The sequence below is a fragment of the Molothrus ater genome, chromosome 2 (assembly GCF_012460135.2).
Source record: "Molothrus ater isolate BHLD 08-10-18 breed brown headed cowbird chromosome 2, BPBGC_Mater_1.1, whole genome shotgun sequence".
Taxonomy (NCBI): Eukaryota; Metazoa; Chordata; class Aves; order Passeriformes; family Icteridae; genus Molothrus; species Molothrus ater.
The window spans coordinates 60627616-60634034 of record NC_050479.2 but is presented as its reverse complement, the minus strand read 5'-3'; positions in this window follow the sequence as shown (position 1 = coordinate 60634034).

Sequence of the window (6419 nt, the reverse complement as noted above, 5' to 3'; positions counted from 1 at the left end):
AATTCTTCCTCCTTTGCAAGTATCAAATCCAGAAAAGCATCTGCCCCTGTCAGGTGCTTGATCACCTTTGTAAGGAAATTATAATCTATGAACTCAGGAAATATTCTATGTCATTGTAAGAGTCCAAGCAAAACTGGTCTCTTAAAGACACTGGGTCATAATATGGTCCATACAAATACATCCACGCACGCTCTGAGATGGAGAACAGTGCTCAAAACATCTTTTTCACATCACCAGCCACACCACTGCTGCTGCTTTTTGGACAGAGAGCTGCAGGAAGCTAATGGATTACATGGAGCAAACCAGATAATCAACATGAGGAGAATGTATCTTCTGCCAGGAGTGAAAGAGTGTAGTTTGTTTTCCTTGGAAGCCAGGAGGGGAGGAATGAAAGCAGCTGGGTCTGTGGTTATGGTTCTCTCCCGAAGCTCCTCTCAGCGTGGCACAGCTGTGTGCTACTTTATGCACAGGATGGTGCTGGTGGAGACAATCTGTCCATTACTATTTAATTCAATCCTAAACACTGGTGTGTTCCAGCATATTGTCACTATTAATGTGTAGCAATGTTGTCCAGATTTGTTATGCCATTGAAGTTAATTGTCTGCATACTTTTCCTATAAATTATTTCCCTAACCAGTCTGTGCTGCAGTGTTCCATGTTGCAGTCAGGATCCATGCTGGCAAGAGTCTCTGTCAGGAATGAAGGAGAATCTAGAAATGGTTAAACCAGGTTAAATATTGTGAAATTAATAACAAGGATCCCGTGTGTGTTTGGGATTTTTACCACTGAGAATTTCCAAAGAACCTGTAAATGTAGCACCTGATCAGTCAAATTAGAACGGCTGTGACCAAAGTTTCATCCTAAAGATTAAAAGTTTCTGAGGTCAGGCAGAGAAGAGAGTATAATTGAAAGTTATCAAGGAAATCATGAGGCATATCATATAAAACTGGAGAAGTCAGTACTTGAGCCTTGCTGAATTGTCATGAGCATACAAATGAATGAAGAATAAATCCTCTCAGCCAAGATTAGAAGCTGTAAGAGTTAATTCTCCTACAAGCATTTGTATATTTAATTACCACAATATACTATAAAAGTTAAAAAAAAACATGAGCTGTGGACTTCTACTAATTTATTTAGGTAATGTATTTGGAACCATAATACAATAAAGAATGTAATGTTCTTTCTAGACACTATAATTGTCTGTATGACACCTTTGGTTGACTAGGTACCACAAGGTAGTATATTATATAAAATCCTAAGCTGGAACTAATCATGGCCTTTAGGAATTCAAAGAGTATAATTATTCCTTGTAGAAGATAGTATATATGCCAAAAAGCTCATGTATCTTTTGTGAATAAGTATATCTATGCTTTAAAGGCTGTTAAGAAAAAATATCTATTCAAGAATACAGCAAATACTATTTTAATACTGCCAGACTTCTCAAGGACTTTCCTTCTGGACATAGAGCTGGAGCAATAGCTCTTAGACATCTTTGTTTCTGATACCATTTGTGCAGTTTACCACTTAATTTTGCCTTTTCCAATAGATTTTTGCAGGGATTTTTAATTATATAAATCATTCATTTGTAGTCCTGATTGTTTTTATAACATCAGACCTTTAAAACAGCCCTGCTTTATTATTTAGTGTTATTTATATAGCAATATAGATATGCATAGCATCCTCCAGGCTAAAGAGCTGCTCCTAAAATGTAGCAATAATCTTCAGGCACTGCACCTCAATACAGCAAATTCTGGACCCCAGGTTAATTATATTTTCAATGACCACTTCCATTTGCTGAAGCAGTATTAGCTAAAGGTGGACCTGCTGTAATGCTGTAATTCTGTAGAGAAAGCAAGGGTCAATTTTCTTTTAGAGGGTGGAAGATGATACTTTTGACAGGTACTGTCAATTTCAGCTTTTTGCTATAAGATGGGAAGTGTGTGCAGCATTTTACATCTCCTAAATAGATTACCCAACACATCCACACACACGCACTTGTCAAACCTAATGGCATTCTTTCTGCTGAACCTGACAAATTCCAGTCCTCAATCTAAACAAGAATAAATCTTAACCAAATGTTGACATTTTACCCTCCTCCTGGGGCTCCTCTCCAGAGATCATAGAAATTTCTCTTCTCCAGCATCTTCAGTGGTAACAATTAGTTCTATCAACCCTGCAGAAAGCAATCAACCTAATTGTAGAGGAAAGTAGAGTACTCAGCCAGAAAAAACATTGGTAAAGTAAAATGCACCTCTAAAAATTCAATTCTTATTTTGCCATCATGGTATAACAACTAAATAAGCATTTCTAATTATAGATATTCTTCTGGGGATATTTGCCATCATTTGCCATTGCTCTAAAATATAGATATGTTCCCAATTATCAATTACTTAATACACTCTGTAGTATATTCAGCTGTGTGTCTTACCTACTTAGCTAAAATATCCAGGGAAAAAAAGCTTTGTATGTGAACCCTTGAGCATCATATTCAGCTGCAGGACTAAGTGTTTTAATGCTGATGACAAAGAAAGAAACATTTCTCCAGCAATCAAGGCCTTCTGATACCATTTCCTGGCTTCTGAGAAAAATAGAAAGTGGGTGGTATAAAAGCTCACCTGGCTGTCCATTCAAAGGTCTCCCTCATTTTAATGTTTTTCTTCAGGCTTTAGGCTTCTAGTATTCTTGGATTAAATAAAAATCTTAGTTTTTAATGAAATGTGGTTGTGGAAAAAAAACTCTTAAAAATTCAAAACCTTAAAATGCCATGAACCAACAGTAAAATAATGAAGAACAAACAGTTGTCTTCAGGGAAGGAAAGATAGGGAACATTACATTGTTTTAATTTTATGGGGGTTTTAATACTATTTCTTTCATAGAAGAGAGTTTTATCCTATCTAACATTCCCAAAGAAATGATGACTTGGCTGACCCAGATCCCTTATAGTGAGAAAAGGTCTCTGATACCTCTCATTTTTGGTATAGTTCATGATGCTGCAGAGTTGGAAATAAAGGTTCAGTAGAAAATGTTCCTCCAGAGAAGTTATTTTGTTTTATTATTGCAATTTCATGAGAAACACAGGTGAGGGAGGGAATATGACGATTCTTAATATTTCACATGTCCACTGAGGAATTTTCTCAGAGCAAAAGAAAGATCATTTTCTGTCTTTCTGTCTCCCAAAAAATAATTTTTTTTTTTTTTTTTTAACAGCTAGAGGCAACAGAGCTTTACAGACAAAAAAGCTTTATTTTGACGAACGGATTTTCTCACTCCTTCTCCTGTTTTCTCCCCTATCCTACTGGTAGGGAGGGAAGGAGCCGCCAACTGTGTGAGTGCTCACTTGATAGCAAGGGCCAGTGCATCACAGCCTCAGATCCAGTTAGAGATGTGCAGCAACTATAAATATAGCCCCTAGATAGAATTGGCAGTCAGTATTTGGTGGAAATATATAGAAAATATATAGAAAAATATAGGAAATATATAGAAAAATATAATTACTGAATTAAAATCCTCATGTAGGATTTGGGAAGGTTGAGATCTGGTGGTGTTTAAGGAGACTGAATGCATTGGCATTCTGATGTTTTAGCATCTATTTAACATCTATGACACTAAAAAAACCAGGGCTGGAGGCTGATCCTTTTTCCTAAACACAGCTAGTACAGACCCATATGCATGCTGCCCAAGACTAGCCTAGAAGGCTAGAAGTAGCTAAGTGGCTGGGTGGATCCTAGTGGAGGCAATATGCATGTCCTTACCAAACTCCAAACATCCTGAGAGCCTTAGGTGGTACTGCCATGATCCTGGAACTTGATTATTATTTTGGGGATATTTCAGCTCAATGCATCTGAAGCAGTGTAAGAGCTGGGTTGCAGCCTGTGAAATGTTGTGTTTTAGCAGCATGAAACTGAAGGGCTGATGAATGATACACTGGAGTAGCACACACAGGCTGTGGGGTGAGTCCGAGGTTGCTGGGATAGTGATGAAGAGATACTTAGGGTGAACAAGGTAAATCTGGTACACTAGTCAGTATTGACTTGCTGGGGGTCATGTCTGGCATGGACCAGCCTTAGAGCCAGACCTGGATGTTGTCCTGGATAGAGTTAGTTTGGATTGTCCACAACAGAGCTATGAAATAAATGAGCATGGAAGCAACAAAGTGATCAAGCTTCTAGCACTTAGGTTCATTTCACATCCCTCTTTTTTGAGCAATATAGATATAAATATTTAGATTCTACAGTTACTGTTTTCAACCAAAAGTTTCTAAATTTTAAAAGGAAAACGACACTAGATCTGAATTTTACATAACATTATAGGATTGAAGACACAGCAGCAGTGGCCACATTAATTATAATCAATTTTTGTAATTAAATATGGGTTATTAAGACATCAATCTGCGTGGATAAGAACACTCCAGATGTCAAAGCTGGATTTTTACCAGATAGGGTGTCTGTAGGCACAGCTGTTATCCCATAAATCTTTGCAGTCTTCAGACATTATTTTGGCTATAATTTCTGTGCTACTTCTAGTGCTCCTGCATCTCCTGTATCGACCCTCCAGTTCTATGGAAGGGAGTAAGCTTCGTGCTTGCTTTCATTTGCCACCACCTTGTACATTAAACACATATATATGTCTGTAAAGGGAAGTGGTGCAAGGGACTATGTACCAGTTCATCCCTTTACAACACACTGCCCTTGCACTCCAAAGTCTGCAGAATGGTTGGTATACAAATGAAGATCATCTCTGCTGCAGAGCATGTTAGCAGGGACAGGGGGAGGAGAGACCATTGGTGCTGCCTTCTTGGGGCAGCCCTAGGAGATGGGTTCCTGTGGATATGGAAGCTCTGGGAGGTGAGCTGCTGATGGCAGGGTCCCAAGGAGCATTAGGACCACCAGGCAGCCTGTGGCTCTCCATATGGCATTTTACTTTACTCCTTCCCCTGCATGTGTGCAGGGTGCTGTGAGACCTAGGTGGTCCAAGTACCTGGCCAGTGGTGTGTTTCTAGTGTAGCTTGATCAGCTGAGGACAAAGAGGGATGAGATCTGCATGAGTGAAGCTGGATCTCCTTAGTTCTGCTGCATTAACCTGGAGTAGCGTTGCTAGTGCTTTTTTGCTTGGGTTAGAAGTTGACAAACATCTTTTATTCACTAATGATATTAAAACTGTTGCTGGTGATCTCCAGCCCTGCAGATTCCATAGATACACCACCACTGGTTGCATGTGATCACTCAAAGGATCTCCATTTTCAGTAAGTGGATCATGTATTTGTCCTCTATTGAGGTAGAATTAGGAAAGTCAAAGAAGTTTTCTGAATGAGCAGAATTGAAAAGCAAAATTGGAATTTTTCAGGACCATTGCCTTAAGATTTATCAGAAGGTTAGTTTTTAGCTTCATCTTTCCTTGTACACTCATGCAAAACAGAAACCAAAAACCCCCTTGTGAGAGACTGGACTATGACTCAAAGTAATTGCCCATTTGTGAAGGCACCAGGGTGCTTTGCTGAGACCAGGTTTGTCACTCACCAAGAATGAGATGAGTTTTTGGGTGTGTAATGACAAACCTCTGGTCTGCAAAAGACAGAAGAGATGAACTTATAACTGCCAGAGTCTACAAGCTGGGCTTTGAGGCTGATAAGAGGCAGATCTTGCGGAAACAGGGTGGTGCTTTCCACCATGCCAAATTGCCTGCTCTTACACACATCCCCCCCACAGATAGATCAAGACCTTCAATCATCACTTCAACCAACAGCAACACTCAAGTCTCATTGTAAATCAAGGGGTGGTAGTTATGTATCTTCCTACTCTTATCCTTTCTTTCTCTTTCTTCCTTTTTTTCCCCTTGCACATTTTACGTGATACCTTTATGCTTTCATATTGGCATATTGCTATAGATAATAATAACCAAAATGGCTATATAGCTGCTTTCCATTGCAAACAAATTGTTCATATATATACATATATATATACACACATATTTGCAAACACTGATCATTCACTGTTTTTTCACTGTAATCCACCCCAAGGGACCCACACTACTTTCACCTTCATGGGTAGGTAATAACACCCCCAAGAGTTATTCCCTCTGTCATAGGGAAGTGCTGGGTTAAAAAAAAATGTCAGAAATATATGTCAGAAATTATCAGAAAAATGTAAGACCTCCCCAGACTTCTACACAAACTGTTGTCACCTGGTTTATTAGTGCAGATCAGCTTTGCTGTCACCCCGTGACCTCTGTCTGCCTGGGTACTGTGATTGAGATGATGAAACTTGAGCTTCAGCTGGTGGATGCCTCAGAAAGCAGAACATGTATTGGCATGCCTGCCAGCCCGAAGTTCAGGAAGGGGAGGAGTTTACCAGGAATTGAAACTGATTTCTGGCAGCTCCAAAGTTTTGAGTGTTCCCCTAGCTATAGGAGCAATACTGGTT